The sequence below is a fragment of the Apis cerana genome, linkage group LG1 (assembly GCF_029169275.1).
Source record: "Apis cerana isolate GH-2021 linkage group LG1, AcerK_1.0, whole genome shotgun sequence".
In the NCBI taxonomy this organism is placed as follows: domain Eukaryota; kingdom Metazoa; phylum Arthropoda; class Insecta; order Hymenoptera; family Apidae; genus Apis; species Apis cerana.
The window spans coordinates 16,579,354-16,600,003 of record NC_083852.1 but is presented as its reverse complement, the minus strand read 5'-3'; the positions used below and the strand labels follow the sequence as shown (position 1 = coordinate 16,600,003).

At 34.6% G+C, this 20,650-nt stretch overlaps 1 long non-coding RNA gene across 1 annotated transcript in view; it reads left to right on the top strand.

Moving 5' to 3' along the window:
- LOC114578015 (uncharacterized) overlaps positions 1 to 20,430 on the top strand; it is a 70,723-nt gene extending 50,293 nt beyond the window's left edge. Inside the window, exon 4 of the long non-coding RNA XR_009830583.1 lies at positions 19,580 to 20,430. This is a non-coding gene — a long non-coding RNA (uncharacterized LOC114578015). The remainder of the gene's footprint in view (positions 1 to 19,579) is intronic.
- The last annotated feature ends 220 nt before the right edge of the window (positions 20,431 to 20,650 follow it).

The following is a 20,650-nucleotide window of genomic DNA, read 5'->3' as shown; positions in this document are numbered from 1 at the left end:
TGTTAATGGTAAACTATATAACAATCATAATTCAACCCGATGTTCTTATAATTCTCCATGAATTATATATATTTCACTTTTGGTACAAATCTTCCTTCGTTCATTACTGTTAAAAATAAATCCAAGATTGCACGCTCGAATTCTAAATTTTATCCAACGGAATTAATTTATAATTGACACGGTAAGGAAGAATATAGAATAATGAGCAGAAAGCCCGTACAGCTATTTGACATAAGCTGCTTACGAACGTCCTCTCTATAATGCATCTTTGCACAGGTCATGACACTGTGCATACAGATACGCTTGAAATGAACCCGACGGATGGATTTAGTTTCCCTAAATAATCATCCACCGTCAGCCTTAACAGCAGATGACTAATTAATCGACGGCGTTTAACGCGAACGATCGATCATTGGATCGAATTATTAAACAAAATTCCAAGTAACAACCGGTCGATTATTCCTCGATAAATTTAATTTTGCCCGAGCTCGAGATAATCGCGTAGGTTCGATGATTATTAGAATCAATCTCGCGAGGAAATTTAATAATCGCGAAATCAAGAGGGTTTAGGTGGAACATGGATGCACGAGTTCGAACGGCGAGAAGTTAATTATCCTAGGAACCGAAGGCGAGTTGCACAGCTGTTCAAATATTATTGGAGATGCGATGGAAGGATCTATTTACGCGTGTAAATTAGTTGAAAATTATATTTGTTAATGTTAGGATTTGTCGACGTGGGACGATTGTAAACAGGAAAGTCATTGTGTATGTTAAAATTGTATAAATGAAATTTAATATTGGTGGGATAGAGAGTACACGGGATCAGGATTCAGTGCATAGAAGAATATTATTTGCATAGGTGTGAAGTATCTAAACATTTTAATGTTCTATAAAGAAAAGTTTCGTGTGAAAAGAAAAAAAGATTGGAAAGATTGGATAATTATATTTCAAGAAATTAAAAGTAAAATAAAATTTCTATAGATAATAATCTTTCTTTAAATTTTTTGAGAAACAAAATTGATTTTTTTTTTATACACCAATTGTTGGAAAATTGAATAAGATAATATTCTCATAACGACAAGATATATTTCTGAAAATACAATATTAAATGAATGCTTCGTTAATTTTTATATTTGCACGCGTTCATATCGTTTGTTGATTTTACAAAAATTGGGGAATCAGACGTACATTCGCGTGTGCAATTTATTTCCATGAAAAGGCAGATTCTGTCGATATAAAGTGTGGAATTACATTATGAAATCGTATTTGCATTTGTTCAATCAACGATCATAGTCGAATCGTTTGTTCGTAATAGGATCGATGTAATTTGAGCAAAGTGGAAAGTTTAATTTTCCAAAGATTCGCGCCAATTGAAGGAACTAGCGGAATCCGTATTACGTAATAAAAACATTTCATTTGCACAGAAAATATTCTCCATTCCTCTTTCCACGAGAATAAATTCTTATAAAATTTTAAAACTTTTAAAAAATTCTTTTCTCTTCTCTTCTTTTTCTTTTTTTTTCCAAATCTGTTCAAAAAAAAATACGAAAGCAAAACGTGTCGAGCTCATCCAAAACTACTACGTTTAACTTGACGCGATTCATCGATTTTACATCAGCAAAGAAAATAATCTTATTCCCGATTTCACCTTGAATCTGTGGAAAAGAGCCACTTAGGGGATATCATCGGCGCAATAAGTTATCCGGGATTAAAGGAGTCACCTCGAATAAGTCCATCCCTTATCGAATAATCGAGAGAGCGTAAGTCGCGTCGCAATCAGTCTTTAACGTGTTTTTCGATAAAGCTTTGCGTGGATCGAGATTTCGAGTTTCTCCTCGAAACCTAAGCAGCGTGTTTCTAACGCGGTTAAATCCTCGTTACACCCACGTTCACGAGAATTTACATATCGTTTGATACAAATCATGGTTGAATCGTAGACTATGTCTTCTTAAATATCCTTGGTTCGAAGTTTAAAACGAAGATTGGAAGAATTTATTAATGTATCGTGATAATTGATTCAACTTATTTTATTCGAGAGTTAGGAAAATATTTTAAATTGAGAAAAAAGATTTTTTTTAAGAGAGAAATGTATTGCATTGATTATCTTATCTGTAGTAGATAATGCAATAAACATATGTAAAAATAAAAAGATTAAATATATATACTCAAGATTCGCTTTCAAAGTTTAACTTGAGATCAAACGATGAACTTTCCCCCTTTAAAATTAATATAAATCGAACAAGTTCCACAACAGATACAAAATATATCCACATAATTTTCGAAATTGGAGGAAATAAAAATTCTCTGAATCGCAAATTGAAATTACTATTTCGAATCGTATCGAATACAAAAAAGGAGGTTCTCCGCGAAAGCAATCGATCTAAAAATCCTTTTCCAAGCTTTCAAATCAGCAGCTCCTCCGTATTCCTTCGAGAAATAGAAATTTTGACAAATACATCGAGCAGGACGAAATATACCGCTTAAACGCACACACATATCCCTGTGTATGAAATCTATAAGAGGAACGGGGTCGATGTGACGGCGTGGAGCCGCGGGGTTAACCCTCGGGCGACAGGTGTCGAGGAATCGAGAAATTACGATGGGTGGCGAGTAAAAGCTCGGGGTGTGAATGTCACGTAACCGATGGAGACAAGGGGAAAAAGAGAAACAATGGAAGCTCGAGCGTGCGAAGATACCGCAGAGGGTAGAAGAGAGAAAGGAAGGGAGGTAAGAGCAGCCAGGAGCAAGCAGGAGAAGACGTAGCACTCGCATTAATATTTATTCTATGCGCGTTTCTGGCCGCGGTTGCGCCATTTCTCGCTCTCCTCGTGCACTTCCAGGTGTGTTGTTCGACGAAAACCACACCTTCGAGGCATGCATCTCGACGAAGTGATTCAGGGATTCCGGTGCGCGATAGTGCTCGTTTCGTTTGCACTGATTGTATTGTAAGTATCGAGTCGATGGGGAAGTTTGAAATTGAAATGAAAGTTTAAGCTACGCGGTTAACCATCCTTCTTCTCGTGTTTCCTGCCGATTTAAGATGGGTAGATTGGAAGATTGGTAGATTTTCCCTCGAAAATTATTTCTTTCTTTCGTTTTTATATACTTATAAGTCAAACCCGTAAATTTTTGTTTGAGATGTATTGTTGTAGGAGCTAGATAAAACGTTTCCCCTCCTCGAGAAATGTTTTCTGTTTATTATACGAAAGTTTGAAACTAAATCTCGCGTATTGAAGCGTGTTAGAGGCTCGGAAGATAAGACGGATTTATATTTTATATTTTGAACGCGAAAGATAAGAAAGAATTTCTTCGAATTTTTTCGAAAATTCAAAACAGAGATATGAAAGCAAAGGAATAACAATTCAAGAATAGATAAAGATACTTCATAATTAGAAATTAGATTCGTCAATTTTCCAATTTTTCCAATATTTTTAAAGAACGGAAATTTAAGAACGATCAAGTAAGTAGAACAAAATCTCAAGAACATAATATCAAAAGATTAGAAAAGATTCGTTCGAAAACTCAATCAAAGCACATTCTCCAAATCTCAAGGAAAAAGTACAATTTCCAGTTTTTTTCCAAATTCATTAAGATTTCCACCTCTATATTATATTATATCAAAATCCAATTGCCGGGAAAATATTTATCCTCCTCGAAGCAACAAACGTTTCTCGCTGTTCAAACATCTTTCTAACCATCCTTTTCGTTCTAACCCCTCCCTTTTACACGCGAAAACTCTTCCACCCTTACAATCGGGCGAAAATGTTTCCAAAAAATTTCGCCTTTTGCCTTTGATCCCCCTCGTTCTTCTTTGACTGCTCCCTTTCTCTCCCTCTCTCTCTCTCCGATCTTTTGCGTGCAAGCTCGTCGACGGACAAGATTGGCCCCCGGCAAAGGCCGCGTCGAGCCGCTAAACTACGTGTCGGAAAGGAAAAGGAGAGGGTGGAAGGGAGGCGAATTCAAGCCCGAAGGCTTGGCCGAGTTTACAAATATGTGTTGCTGCTCGCTCGGTGTCGTGGCGGTTCCCCGGATCTTCCTGTAAACTTCGTTATTCCCTTTGCAACCTCCCCCAACCCCTTTTACCAACCCTCGTCTGTGTCTCTCGGCGCCAACCCTCTTAGAAATTACGGAGGCGCATCGGTGATGCGCGTCGCAACAGGCGATGCTTGGTGGACGGTGTTTCTCGTTTGCAAACGAGGGGATGGCGAAAAGTGGGTCGTGTCAAAGGACGCAAGGGGATTGGATTTGATGTGTTTAACGATGATTTAATAATAATAGACGTGTGCTCATCTTTGAGACGATGCTTAATCATATAGTTTGTGATTGGGATTAGATTCTTTTTTTCTTTTCTTTTTCTTTTTTTTTTTTCAAAGGACTTTGAAGCGTCAATTTTTCGAGACGAATGGAAAGGGATGGGCGATTACAAGCGTTGAAATGTTGTTCGAAGTTTGCTCTTTCGATGCGTCGATACGAGAGATGGATGATAGAGATAGACTACTGGAGATCGGTCGATTGAATTTCAGTAAACTGTGCGTGTCGATTCTTGGATTGCCATTCGGGAGATTAATGATTGGGTATAAATACTGAACGACAGAATGTAAAAACGTGTGACTGAAAAGGATGTGCGTAAGCTTGATATTGTTAAAATGGATTATTTTCATGTGATATTAATTAAATATCAATTTATTCGTTTCAGAGAGTAAAAGAAGTTTCGTTCTTTCGATATATTGTACGATAAATATCAAGTATCTTCGAAGAACGTTCCATTGAATTGTAAAATTGCTAAACGAAAGATTATTAAAAAGAATTTAGCTGTCATTTAAACATACGCCAATTTGTGCGAATAAAAACAGATTCTAAAGGTATGGTTGCCGACAAAATTGTCACGTTTCGAATTAACAATCGTGACTATTATCACCTTTGCACCCGTATCAGCAACAACCCGTTGAAATTTGCTAACTATTTCGTCGGCAGTATCGAGTGGGAAATTCGGAGATCCGTAAATTTCGATAGTACACTGCGTACTGGTAGTTCTCTCGTGAAATGCGACAGAATACGTAATGCAATTTCTCTAAGACGATTAACATAACTGCAGGCAACGTTCTCGTTTTGCCGATACCAAGTTGTATTTATACCAAGTGTATAATACCGAGATCAAACAACGAGTAAAATGCACTTTGTATCGTATTATCGTAGAGATCAATGGCAAAAAAATAATTATCTTAGCAAATTTATTTCATATATCATTAATTCGAATAATTAAAAATAAATTATTTTGAATATTCTCAGTTTTAAAAATAATATTTCGAAACAAGGTACTTGTACAAGATATTTATTGCAAACGTGTTGTAATTTTTTTTTCATCAGGAATAAATTGTACTCATTTTATCGAAAGTAAAGATTTTATGTATTTTGCTGCGACAATTTTATAGTATAATCACGGATATATATTTGAAACGCGCGATTCATTAATAATTTCCAAATATAAAAATCATTGCAAATATTTAATCGATAATCGCGGAAAATTATAATAATAAAAACAGGGATATTTCACTTAAAAACGTTATAAATATTATATTCCAAGTTTTTTTCGCATAATATATAGAGGCCGCGAGTGTGTGGGCCAAACATCGTTAAAATAAATTTAAATATAAAAGGTAAAGGAGAAGCGAGAAGACAAAGTATGTCCAGCAGACACTGACAATAACTGCGAATGAACTTTCTTGCTTCACGGTTCGAGTGTTCCTTCCTAGCTACATGGCATAGTCTTGCAGAGGCTGACCATCAAATTTTACGAGGATGCTTTCTTCCTGAAGCAAGCCAAAGCTAGGAAAACTTATGCAAGCATGAAAGAGGAAACGCAGAATGGCTATAGTTTCACGTTTTCTACGGTTCAAACTGGTAACGTTGTAAAAATTTCTTTCGCCAGTTTTCGCAAAGAAATTTGTTTATAAGTGTTTTCTTGTGTGCAACGATGAGATTGAATTTTCCCGATTCAGGAATTTTTTCATGACATTTTATTTATAAGTTTTCAATATTTCCATACCTACTTTCCACAAATTCTGAAAATTACTTTCTTTTATTATTATTGTAAAAATTTTGCGAGATTATATTTGGATGACAAACACTTTATCTTTTCGTAATTCGAAGAAAAAATGTAACCGTGTAATAATGGAAAGAAATAACAGTGGAAATGAAAATCATATTTTCATAATAATAAACCAGTAGTGCATTTCTGAGATGACACAAGAGTTTCTCTAACTTTATTAGGTCATCTCGTTCTTTCATACAAGACAAACAGAAACTAATCCAACAAAAATTACACTATCATAATACAATCTATTGAAAATTTGAAAAATCCAATTTTCCATTACATTGACATTGTCATACAAACATATTTATTCAAATTCTCAAAATGGTATATTTCAAGGATTAAAACTCTCTTAATCCATATAAATATTTTTCTACTCATCATATTTTCAACTCCGTCGCTTTTAAAAATTAAAATTAAGATTAACTTTTCGACAATAGATCATTCGATGAGAGTGAAACGTTCTTAACTCCTATGTTTTTTCAATCCAAAATAAACATTTAGTCTCGAAAAAAAAAGAAAACGCATGCCACGTGACCATAGTGAATCTTTTCGTGCCAACGGAAACACTTAATCCTCCTAGCGAGGTCCTCTCGAGGAGGAACCGACAATAGCGTTTCCTGGGGCTGGCAAAAACGCGGGAAGGACAGCTCCGTTTCTACGGTAAAATATTTACGTTGTTAAAGGGGTGGTGCTCGTCGTATCCATAGCTCTGGAAAAACGGGTTCCCCTATTATAGCCGTGATACCGAATTAAAATGCTAATTCGCGGCATTAATTTCCATCTATCACGGGCCAGCTTGTCCTCTCACGGCTAGTAATTTTAAATGTTTCCAGTTTTCGCGCCCCCTCTTTTGCATAAATCTATGGAAAAACGGTACGAACGAATCCTCTCCCCTCCGGTATTTTCCATGATTTTTGCTTCCATTTTCTCCCTTTGGGGAAAAGTTATCGCGTTGGAAACTTCCGTAAATAATTTGTAGTTCCCGCAATTTCGCAGCGATTTAATGAAATTTGATTTGTAATTAAAAATATTGTAAATGATGGGATACACTGAAAATTTAATCCGAAACAAACTGTTCATTCCCGAGTTTATATTAATAGTTTCTCTTTTTCGAGTATATTTTTTGTATAAAGATTAAAGAAAAATAGAAAATAATATTGATATAATAATAATCATATCCGTATTTGTTATTCTCTGGATTAAGAACGAGAAGATTTTCGCATATTCAAATTTATTCAAACTATTACATGTAAAAGATAAAAGAAAAAAAGAAAAAGGAACCCGAGAAAAATGGTAAAGAATACTTTCTACCAGGATTTCAACCATTTTTCAAGCAAGAAGAAAAGTGGATAAGATTTAACCGTTGAATCTTAATCTTTCCACGCTTATGAATTAATACATTTTAAAACGATATAATTATTCCATACCACGCGCATCATCATCGCGACACGAATCAAGAATTCTTACCAAGAAAAAATTCCCAAAATAAAAAGCGTCCCAGTCGAAATCGAAATCGAAATTGAAATTAAAAAATTGTTAACAGAGTTGCGGAGTAGAAAATTAGAAGGACAAAAATTGCAAATTCTTCGTATATATTGAAAATTTACGCGAGTGGAATTTCGAAAGGGAATTTTTTTGAAATATTTCACGTTGGAAGGTTGCCGAAAAAGGAAAATGCAAAACGGACACGGCTCTCTTCCTTTCCTCTCCCTTTTTGGGCAATGTCCAAAAATTTAGGTTACCCTTCTTTTGACGTATCCGCAGAATCTGAAATGGAGGTGGGGGAGGGGGATTCCCGTGTTTTCATTCACTGGGAGGATTTAACGGGTCATATAATGGCGGGATTTAGTTTTAAAAGTCTTGGATTAAGAACGGTAGAGAATGTAGTTCCCCGAGATTATCTCGCTATGTTTTCGAGATAAGTGGTGGAAAACGCGTTCGTAATTCAAAGAGCTGCCACAAAGGCCGTGTATTTACTTCCCTGTTGTCGAGTATACTTTCGTTTCGTTCCATTTTCCGCGATACTTTTGCTCGAAACATTATTTGTTCGAGCACACGGGAGAAATAATAAATTCGCGGCGTCACGTCGTAGAAATTATAACGCGATAACTGATGCAAATGAAACAATCTTCTCGTTTAATAATTTATTTTTATCAAAATAAAAATATCATACAATTTCTCTTAAAGTGATGTCTTGTTTGATATTTTATCGATAGATTGATCCTTCTATAATTTCAAGGTAAATATTATTTTGCAAAAAAAGAAATCTCCAAATAATCAAATTTATTCGATGCGTTTGTGATTGATTTATATTGTCGAATCTTTTTGGCAACAAATAATTTTCAGGTTTTATTTTAAAGCGAAATTTTTATTTGAATAAATTGTTCATTCTCCTTTATGAAGATTTATGAAATATTTATAACGTGTATCTGATATATTGAAACATTTATGAAATATTCAGAACTGTCATTATTATATATATATAAAACTTGAAACGAAAAAAAGAGAAATTAAATAACAGTTCTGAATTATATCATAATCTCATAGTATATCAAAATAGATTTAAACGCAGTTATTTTTTAATTAAGAAAAAATATATATATATATCTTTCATTATTCTCATCAGTATCGAATAATCGTATCCGCGATATTTCGATATAATTGCAGGAATAAAATTCAAATTTCTTCCCTTTTTTTCCTTTCTTTTCCTCTCCCGTCAAATTATACGATCTATTATACTCAATCGCGAAATTCGTAATTTTTTTTACAATATCGTTATCCGACAAAGGGATAGGGAAAAGAGATACGTAACTGGCATTTTAACGAATGCACGTCATAACGAAACGAATTGGGAACGGGACGAATCGATTCCTCCGGTTTCGAGAGACCGCGAATAAAATGAACGAAATGCCCGATTACGTTCTCTTTAAAGTGGCTCGCCACGGTGCATACATTTTAATGAAGGGCGGATGCCGGATTAGTTTCGTTTCCGGTGGGTGGCGATCGATTTTTTCCTCGTCCACCTCACGCACCCTCGTACGCTCGCGTTAAAGCTAGTTGGAAGAGGGAAAAGGATGGAAAGAAGGAGGGAGGGAAAGAGAGAGAGAGATGTGTTTACAATGTAGCCACCTGTTGGATACAGAAACTTGTCGTTCTGGTGAAACTTTTTCCCTTAGAATCTTGTTGAGAAGATTACATCTTTTTTTTCTTCTCGTGGAATTTTTTCGCATTCATCGATCGTATATTCGCACGTCGCTCCATACAGGAGGAAAGAAGTTATTTAATTACATTTAATTTTTGATAAAGCTTAATAATAACAATTTCGTTCTTCTGTTTAATTGGAATTTATTTCGACGCTCGTGTGATACCACGTTTTTCTCCATATTCAAACTTGCGAATGTTAATAACGTTAATAACGAAGTGAGTAGAATTTATTTTGCGATTTTTTTCCCCATTTGCAAAATTATATTGGATGATTTAATAAATGTTTATTTTATTTATTCCAATTACGAATCACGTTGATTATAATCTCTTCCGCGAATAATTAAAATATTTCGCTTAATCGTTATCGAGTTAATCGTTCTTACGGTTCAGTTGTTCTCTGAAGCACGGCAGAAAGTTATAATCAAGAAGGAATTTCAGCAAACCTTCAATTGCTCGTTGAACCGTTCGCTCAATTAATTGCCAAGCACGAGAAGCACCGACTTTCGAGTACTTGACAAAATAAGAGAAGTACCGGAATGCTGTTACAGAGAGTCGAAATATTATATTATATTATGAAAATAATTATCCATCTCTAAATCATAATCTCTAATTTCCTTTTTTCTTTCTTTTTCTTTTTTTGAGACATTACATCCTAGCACGTTTTTTAAAAATTTAAAATTCAAACGAACACGGTTCTTATTCTTCTTTGAATTTGTCTCGAACGCTCATATTTTCAGTTCGATGAATATTCCACACTCTAATCCCAGTTTTGAAATTAAATTAGAATTTCCAACTTGCACGGTCTGCTAAATCGATTACGCAGCTTGTCGCAAAGCCCCGGTGTAAACTACTAACAAAACATTAACCGCTGATAACAGTGGGCGAAAAATTCAAATCCCCTCGACGAAGGACTAGCCGCACACACACACACACACACTCATATTCAACCCCGCAACACGGGGAGTGCCGATCTAAATTAACGACATACTCGCGGTTATCTCATTCCGAATGAAAATTAATGAGGAGCAAGATTACTGGGATTAACCTGTTACAGTCATCAATTTAATGTTCTCATTCGGTTAGCGCTATAAATTACCTTCGTGTGGATGCAGCCATCATTTTGTTAATCTCGAATAATGAATTGTAAAAGTGAGAAGACAATTTTTTTTAATATCTTTTTATTAAATTATATTTTTAACAGTGTATTTATAGTTTAATCTGGAAACGCTCATTAAATTCTACTCTAATTTTTAACGCAGTCGAGACTATTTATGTCGAAGAATCTTTAATTTAGGGAATATTATAATTCCAAGATCGCGTGTTCTTTATTTTTCATAGCAAGATCTATAAACTTAAAATAACGAGCTCTATCTGATTGGCGCGATACAAATTACGCGGTTGCATTTGAAAAATTTGAAGTTTTCATATTTACGACTTTACATATTCATAAATAATTAACTTTCATTCGTATTCTTCCAGATACTCGAGCATAATAAATTTAAATATAACTTAAATTAATAAACGAGTCATCATCAAGATTGTCCCTCGAACTACTTCACGAGTGGAATTTTACAATAGAAATCCTTATTTGTTTCGATCATATTCTCCTTCAAGCGCAATCAAAATCCAATTACAAAACGATCGACCAATATTTCGGGCCAAAAATTGCGTCAAACGTATTTCGTGCCTTCTTTCATCCGACCCAATTGTATCCCATAGCAACCCTCGACATGAATTTCCACCGCGACAGAGCCTCAAAACGCCTCCGACTCGCTATTTTATTCCTTTCTCATCCCGCGATAATTTTCGAACCACTTCGACCTCTCTCCCTCTCTCTCTTTCTCTCGTTCCACCAATGTAATTAGCATTTTTATTACGCATACACGTCACGCCGCTCCTCGTCCTCGATGGCAGACAGCTCTATTCACCGATCGACATCCAGTCAGGAGGAAAGTTTTAAATTACTTTGTTCGAATACCCGCGAAAGTTCGGGAATCGACTAGTTCGATCGAGTAATGCGGATTCTGCGGTTGCGAATAATTTTGGATTAATCGGCCAATCGCCTCGTTAAATCTTCCGATTAATTCCAATTTGACGGGTGAAAAGGAGAGGAAAAAAAATCGTCTTTGCCTTCTTTGCAAGGGATTTTAGAAATCGTGAAAATTAATGGACTTTCGATAACGAAAATTTTAATCAAACGACTAATTTTTTTATATTTTTTTTACAGAGAGAGAATAGAAATATTTCTATGTATCTCAGAAATTCGATTTGGAAAGATATATTAAAATATAAAATAATATATGAAGTAATAAATTGTTATATAATTTTCCGGAATATTGGATTGGAAGAATTATATGTTTTACATTATAAAGGAAGAAAATGTCTATCTTTGAATATCGATGATTATTTTCCACGTGAAATTAGTAAAATAATTAATTCTGTCGGAGCTTGGATAATAATATTTAACATAAAATTTGTACGAAATTGATTTTTCTCGTTTGTTTATAAGAAAAGCATTTAAATTCAAATTTAACACGATTCACAATTTTTTATTCCAATATTTGAACGCGAAAATTCATATAGAAACTCGATTCATGCCTTGTCATCGCTGAAAGTGAATTAAAGAGAAGGGAGAGAGAGAGAAAATAAAGAAAAAAACGCAGCGAGTGGAGTTTTTAACGTCAACGCTATTCTCCACGGAACTTTTAACTGCCCGTTAAACTATTTTCGTTTCTGACGATTTGTTTCTTTTCGCGGACAGCTTCTTTCTCGCTACGTGGGCGCGAGTAACGCTTTGCTCGAGAAAAATGAAAGGGCGGGGGTTAAAGTGTCGAAGCAAACACATCGCGGAGAAAGCGTTTGGTTGAAACGCGACGTCAAAAATACACTCGGATCTGAGTCATGAGCGACAAAATAAATCAAAGGAAACCCTCCTCCCACCGTTTATTTTTACGAATATTCCATAGTTCCTTTCACCAGCGATTTGTATTTAAAAATTGGTACGTAAAAATGGCTCCTACAAAGCAATGGAATAAATTTTATCATGGAATTTTTGATAAAACATATTGTTTTGTTATCCTCGCTCGCTGTTCGTTAATCGTTTAATCTGACAGTTTGTACAAAGGATGATCGATTCACGTGCAAAGTAGTGTAAAATATCAAAGAATTGAGAAAATCGACAAAGCCAAAGGCAGAAACTGTTGTATTTATACTTTGAGCTTATAGCCAGATAATCGAAACCGAATTGTGTGTGTTCCAAAACGAGAAATTATTTATTTATTTATTTTTTTTCCATCGTTCGTTCCTTTCGCCACAAATTTATATTTCCAATTCTACACCATTCTATCGATATATTTCACAGTTATCTTCACATTAATAATAATAATTCGTCTCGCACCTCTTCCACCTTTCCATCCTATGCCAATCAATGATTATTAAAAGATCCTCTCGACTCTCCGTCATTCTCTCGTGATTTTCAGATTCAAAACAAAAAGGACGTTGTTTATATGACACGAGAGAGAAAAAAAGAAAGAGAGAGAGACAGCAAGTTAGCGGAAATGGATCCGGTGGAAGTTCGTCGAAAGAGACGTTGACAAGCTGGAGAAACGAGTTCACGTTCGTCGAGGATGACAAGCTGGATCTGGCTCCCAGAACTCGTTCGATACGACGAGAGGTTGCTTGGAAATTTTCGCCACTTGGGATTCCCGGTTTCTCGTTGTCGATCACAAAGATTACGCGTGACGTGCATCGAGAAACGGGCCCTGGGATCCGTGTAAATGTTGCAAACGCCGGCCGGGATGGAAATTTTCCCGACCCGTCCCGATTTCAACCGCGTCACGCGTGGAAATTACCCGACACAGGCGGAATAATGGAATACGCGTATCTGGCTGGTTTTCATGAGTATCTGGTAAAATTTATTTCGTTCGTTTCGATCCCGAAATTGCGGATTTTATCCGCGGGTCTTTCGCAAATTTCAATTTACGATATCTTCCTTCGTATTTCGATCCTCGGTTTTGCATTCAAAAATCTAAAATAAAATATTTGAATTGGTTTCTTCTCCAAGTGAAGAATTATAGAAATGTCGTAGCTATTGTGCAAGAGATTTTAACACTTTTATACACTGGTATTTCGTAATGTATTCGATGTCGTGATAAAAATCGAAATTCTTCGTGGCGGATATTGATTTTCAATAAGTAAAAATGAAAACGTAAAACGGCGAAAAATGAGACAAAATTTAAAGTGATAGTGCATATCGACGATGATATTTATATATATACTGAACACATATGCAAAAGAAAATATGAAAACCTTATTTTCATTTGTGATTTATTTTGAAAAAGTCTTTTAATGAATGATATTAATCCACGAATTTCGAAAAAACATTTCGTAAAAAGCAACCAGTTCTCTCATCGAAGAAATATTGGTGGAAACAATTTTGAAGAGAAATCTCTCGATACGATCGAAACGGTTGAAACATAAAATATTACGTAAGGAATATAAATTTGCATATAAATTTATTTATAGAATCTATCTATTGCTCGTCTACAACATTTTTAACTTTTATTTACGTGTAATATAATTTCACCGCAATAGGAAGAATTTCGAAAGAAATTTCAAAAGAACCAGGAATTCTTTTTGTGCATTTTAATTCTGAACTCGATTTTGAAATTAATTGGTAATTCGATGTTAATTAAGATAAGAAATACAGATATTCTTTTAAAATAGATACATTCTTTATAGGTATTTGACGTTAATATCGTTGTATACATTTCAATTAAGAATTTTCCATTGTCGCATGTCGTTGTGTAACTGCATAATTTCGAATATTCCTATAAAACTAGAGAAATTATTTATAAATCGCGGAAAAATATAATGATACTTTAAATTTATATTCTCTTCGGGATTAAATTTCAATATTATCATCTTCACTTCAAATAATATTTATAATATTCACAGGATATTTAGTGGACCGAATTAATTCATGAAAATTCCCCGACAATTTCCCTGCAGGGGATACGGACGAGGGATAAAACAAGCCCGAATACCGGCGATATTTTCAAGTATCCTGAACAAGAATTATTCATTAACTTCCCATACGCGCACATAATCCAATTACGCGATAATTCGTTATTAACATATTCATTTTCGTGCAATTCATCGTGCACACGATTCCTTCCCACACTTTTAACGAAAACAGAAAACGATTTCCATCGGGTACACGCCATCGAAACAACACCCCTCCCACGGAATCAACCCATGCAGAACTGCGGTCCACGGTTAAAATAATCCTCGAGCGATTTCGAGCGCAAAGGCAAAGGTAAAAAGTAGGTTAATGCTACCCGTGGTTAAGCCATCCCGCAGATTCGAGACAAAAAGTAGTGAGGAGGAGAGGGAGGGGGTGGAAGAGGCGCTCGATGATACATAAAAATTGCCTCGATATCGTCGCGATTCGCACTCTGTGTATCGAACGAGGGGAATCGAGTCCCGTTGTTGTTGCCTTCAGCTTTGTATTTTATTTCCTCGGCCATCCACCACCTTTCCATCCATTTTCCCGCGCTCTTTTTTAATTCCGCCTCTCCTCCGGCAACGCGTTATTAATTAATAGAATTCTCCGGGGAGAGCGACACTTTTTTTCTTCCATCCGAATCTCGCGCGACGAATCTGCTGCTGATTCGCGAATTGACACAGCTTTCCTTTGAGAGTCGCGCTCCTCGACTCGAATTATACCTTTGAGGATTGACTGGCTGAAGGGAACGAAATGGAGGGACGAAAGAGGATTCCTTTCTCTCGCTCGAGCAGTTGTCCGTTCAAGATGTTCTTAACCCTTTCGAAGAATGATTATTTTTTTGTTTTGTTTTTGCTTTTGGAAGATTATATAGTTAGACGTTAAAATTTATTGTTTGAAAATATTTGATAGAGCAGATGGTAGGAAAGTTGGGGGAAAATTAGAAATTAGAAATGGCGAGTTTAAAAATAAATATTTAAGGGGTAGTTAATTCTGAACAAGAAAATGTAATAGTTGAATGGTTGATTTATGCGCACTTGAAAACGGAACTGGAATTTTCAGCGGCACAGAAATAGATCTAAAGTCAGTAACGCATACAATTGATCCGCGTGTGCAAGCCATTCTGCATCTGGCAGTAATATCGCTCACTCGGTATACAGAGGTTGAAATTTCAAAACCGGATTCGCTATTACTGACATGGTGTAATGGCACATAAAATGATATACGACTGGAAAAAATATTTTACATAGGACTTTAAATTAACTCAATTTTCTAAAATATAATTTAATTATTCCTCTTCGCAGAAAACTTTCTCCACTATAAATAAAAATATCCCCTGTAAAAATTTGCCTAAAGCAAGGCTGAAAAAGACGTATTTTTTTTTCTTTTATTTTCATTTCGCCCAATAATAGATTAATGTCACGTCATAAATACGTTATATCGTGAAGGGTCATCCTTCATATTTTTCGATAACGGTATCAAAGATGGCGCATTGAGCGCGGGAAAAAAAAGGGGTGAGCCGAGCAGAACTGTTGAACAAACGATCTCTCTTCGTCCAATGGCGGACAATGAGCTACGGGGCCACAATGATGGGCAAAGGCCGACGTGCTCGGTGAATTGTATCGCGTTCGCGGTTTCGAAGTCTTTCTTTATGCCATCCCCTTTCTCCGTAGGCTCGTTCCTTCGTAGCAGAAAGTTACACGTAATAATACCAAAAGTTATCGAAATGTCGTTTACTCTCCAGCTGTTATGTTTACAGTTTGATATCTCGTTATCTCGTTCGAAATCGTGACGATCTCAGACACGAAATAAGAAATTGGAAGAATTGTTTAACTGACAAGTGAATCTTACAGATCGGATTTGTGAATAAAGATTTGAAATTTTTTTCTTTTTTTGAGAAGAGGTTATATATGGTATGATTATTGTGTAATTTTTTTCCGTTTTTTGTTTTGTTAATAACAAGTTATTAACAAAACAAAAAATATTAGCCAATCGCAGAACAGCAGACGGTAGTGTTGGATACGTGCCGCTAGCGAGTTGTAGAATTTGAACGAACAATAATATATTTCGATGATTACTGATCTATGCAATTGGCCAAATAACTTATTAATAAAACTGAAATGAAAATTTTTACAAAGGAAAAGTTTGAAATCATTTTAGGAATCATTAACTAAGCATTGTTCTTTCTGATACGCGTTATTATCACTCTTTTTGATCAAACATTGCCAAAGACTTTACTGTTTTTTTAACTTATATCTTTATTATTTGCAGACTTTTATATTCGTATTTTTCAAAGCTAAATATAAACGTTATGCCATTTGCAAATTTTGCTCGCATTATTATATTCTGTTGCATCTTCGGAATTCGGATCGAAAAGCAAATTTGCTCTAGAATGAGGAAGTGTGGCGAAGTCGAAGCATTTTAATGAGACTACAGGAAGAAGAGACGCGATTGCGCAACGGGAATATTCAAAACGGATTAAAATTGTTTTCAAAATACGCTCGTTTCGAATCCACCCACGTTCCTATATATTTAAACGATTCACATACACGACATAATTAGCAATATCGATTTGAAGTACTCGTTATTTCCTGATATAATATTCCATTGTTCGAGTCAAATACAATTTTGAAATAAATTTCTACCAAATAATTTGAAAATCTTGCACGCGAGACAAACAGTTTTCAAATAATTCTTCGAAATTTATCCCATCTTTCCTATAAGTTTCCCTCAATATTTATGAACGAAGTTAGTTCGATATTTTTGTTTCAAAACTTCATCCCTGAGCCACTTTAATCGCGGTTTAACCGTGTCTCGAAGTTAGCTTAGGGAAACACAGGTCGGCTGGACGTAGAGAGATCCTTCCATCCGCAGTTCTTGGCGCCGGTTCATATTTTTCCATCCCCCTTTCATGGATCAAAATTCTCCGCGACATTCGTGGATTTCCAGTTCGAAATTAAACTTTTCACGTTGTTAAAAAATTCATCCGTCGACGCTGCAAGCGAATTTATAATCCTCGTGTTGCGCACTTTCCCGGGAACAATTAATATAAGATGAACGTTTCACGGGAGATATTCGACGTGACACGGAGGGGGAGGAGATGAAGCTTTGGTTCGTTCGGATAATAGCAGTAGAAAAATGACGCGATTTCCACACACACAGGTGATGGTAATCTTCTCGCGGATCTTGCATCATGTTGACCGTCGTTTTTACGCTTTGTTTGAAATTTTTGCGATGTTTTTCAGTAGAAAATTCTCGGCAAACCGTTGTTCGTTGCTGCATCTTTGTTTGATTTCGCGAGTTATAAGTTTAGATAAAATCTAACTAGGATGAATAAGGTTTCAAGCCATCGTTTTGGATATGTACGGAATAATTCTAAAAAATAGGATGTACCCTTGATGACATATTGTGAGTAGAGCACGAGATTTACTTGTTTAGATTGAAATTTATAGCGTGGCGTTTGGAATTTTGTTATTTTTAAGTTTCAGCAAAAATTTTTATCATATTTTGTAATATATATTTTTTCGCAGAGATGATCATTCGTTTAGATGTTTGTTACAGATGCGAAATATGAAAAGCAAAATTATAAAAATCTGAAATATTATATAATAATAGAAGAGAAAAGAAATAAAAAATATATATTTGAAAATACGTTTGAATGAGCATCAAATTAAAACTCTTTATTTCTTCGAATATACACGTATTCTTTCTGAGATAACCAAACCACCCTAATCTAATTATACAAATAAAATTCAGTTCTTAATATCCATCAACATCTTCGCAGAAACAGCACTCGAAGCCCTTTACATTTATCTTTTTTCATCGCGACGATTGCTTTCATTTCGCGGAAACATGTCTTTCGTTTCAATTACATTTGCGTTTCGTTGTTCGAACCCGTTTCAACGGTGTTCACTACGGCGTATCGCAAAAAACTGAACAAATTTCGTCAAAAAAGAAAAAAAAAAAGAGGACGAGAAAAAAGAATGGATTAACAAAAGGAATGGAGGCGACGTGGTTCGCGCCAGTTTCACTGCACAAAGACTTCTCACGGCTAAGTATTTCACGACGACGCGTGGAAAAAAATCGTAACTATATTCGTGGGCAATGGGAGAACAGATAGAGATGGGAGAGAAAAAGAAATAGAGAGAGGAAAAGAGAGATCTATGTATATACATGTGTGATAGAACAATGAATCGTCATGGACGTAGAAAACGATGGCGGTAAAAGCAGAGCTCGAATCACGTATCTACGCGGTATATGAAAGTTTTTCTGTATCGCGGCACGTCTCTTAATTTGCGGACATTCATAGTGTCCTTTTTAGTGGAAAGGGGAGAGCGAACGCGTGAATAGAGAGTGAGATGGGCGCAACCAAGTTAATGCACTTATAAAGGCGAAAGAAACGAACGCGGATAATAAAAGAGTCACGGGATCGGGATTCTCTCGAAGAGAATAGCCAAACGTGGTAGGAATGAATGAAAATTGTGCACCATTCCTTGTGTTTGTTCGATCCGTTTCTTCCTCCAGATGAAAATTAATCTAAAAAGTTAGAAGTCTATTTTTTTTTCTATGAATTACGATATAGATATTATAATAAAAGGAATTCCTGTTTATTTATTTATAATGCTTGGAAAAATACGTCGAGATAAAAGTATAAATATTAAAAAAATTAATACTTGATATGAAAACATATTTTTATTTTCGTATAGTTTTTCGCGTAATTTCACGAAATGTAAAAAATATATAACATTCTTTGAATAATAAAAAACGAAAGGGGGATACACATATATTATTTCCCATGGGGAACTTTTTTTCGATTTTAAATATCTTGCAAAATACGACATTATAATTTTCCAGTTACGTGAGTGGAAAATATATAAATTCATTTTGGATTCGTCTTTTCAGATAATAGAATAATTTACCTGAAAGTGTTCCCTTGAATATCGCACACATTTTACGAAAAATACAGCAATCTCGTATTTCACGTTAGAATGAATTAAAATTACACGATATTATGTTTTCACTTGATAAACTATCATATTCGTAAAATAACGATGATTTAGTTAAATTCAAGCTGAATCTATTCTATTGTTAAAATATATAATTTATTCATTAGCAAGTCTAAGTATTAAATATATATTTTTATTTCCTTTTATTCCAAAGGAATTACTTTAAATGTTAAAAATTTCCCAAAAATTCTTCTGAATTATTATTATATTATATCTTTCAAAAGATATATTTGATTAATGTAATCTAATGTAATTTATTTTTTTTTACAGATATTTCTATTGATCGAATCTTCGAGTAAAAAAACTGATCTACTCTCGTTGAATATAAAGTACGAAGTATATTTTCATGGAAACACTGTCCCTGATGCTTAATTTAAGAAACACAATACTCGTGTCATTTAATTATATTAAAAATTCGATGAAACACATGGTTTCATAGAGTAAAAAAAAAAATTTGTATTTCCTTACACGAAATTTGATACATCCATGATAAAAATTAATTTGTTTCACGAGAACAATTTCCGAGAACACTGTACACCATTCTTTTTTTTTTGTTGCACTTCTCGAGCTCTAGACGCTTCTGATAGGCTTCGAGCCATTCTTTCTCGATGAACAGGGCTTGGTTCGAAGAAGTGTGAAAAGAATGATGAATAGGGGAATTATCAGTGAAGCAAAAGTTACCGAGTCAGTTCTAGGTGTGCTGAGTTATGGATACTCGAATAGCATTATTAAAAGCCATTATTCAGAACGCATGTTATCGAGATTTTATCGGAAATTAGTTCTTTGATCCTATTCAATATCGTCTGATCGTGTAATAAATTTTATATCGAAATAATTGTCCTTGGATGCGAATAAATTTAAATAAAATAAGGATAAAAAAATGATAATTTCAAATTATGAATTAATATTTATTTTGTAAGGAACACACAGGGAATTGGAACGTTAAAATCGGATAAAATGATGTGTTACTTAAATATTTATGTAATATTTATATTATTCAAATATTTTATTAAGCAAAATCTGATCGCCCCAGTATTTATTTTATTTATTTATTTTGTAATGGAAATATTATGTATTAAAGCTTATGAATAAATATCGTTCATATATTCAATTTAATTTTATAGGACGGTGTTATTTTATAATTAAATGAAATATAAATATATCAACTGGAGAAATATTCGATAAAAATATTATACTTCATTGACAATACATATACAATCATCAAATAATACTTATAATTTGTAATCATTTGCTTCTCTTGTAATTGCAAATACATTACTTTCCATTAATTGAAAATTATTCGTATGAAAAAGTTTTTTTTTTATTTCTTTCATATTTTTT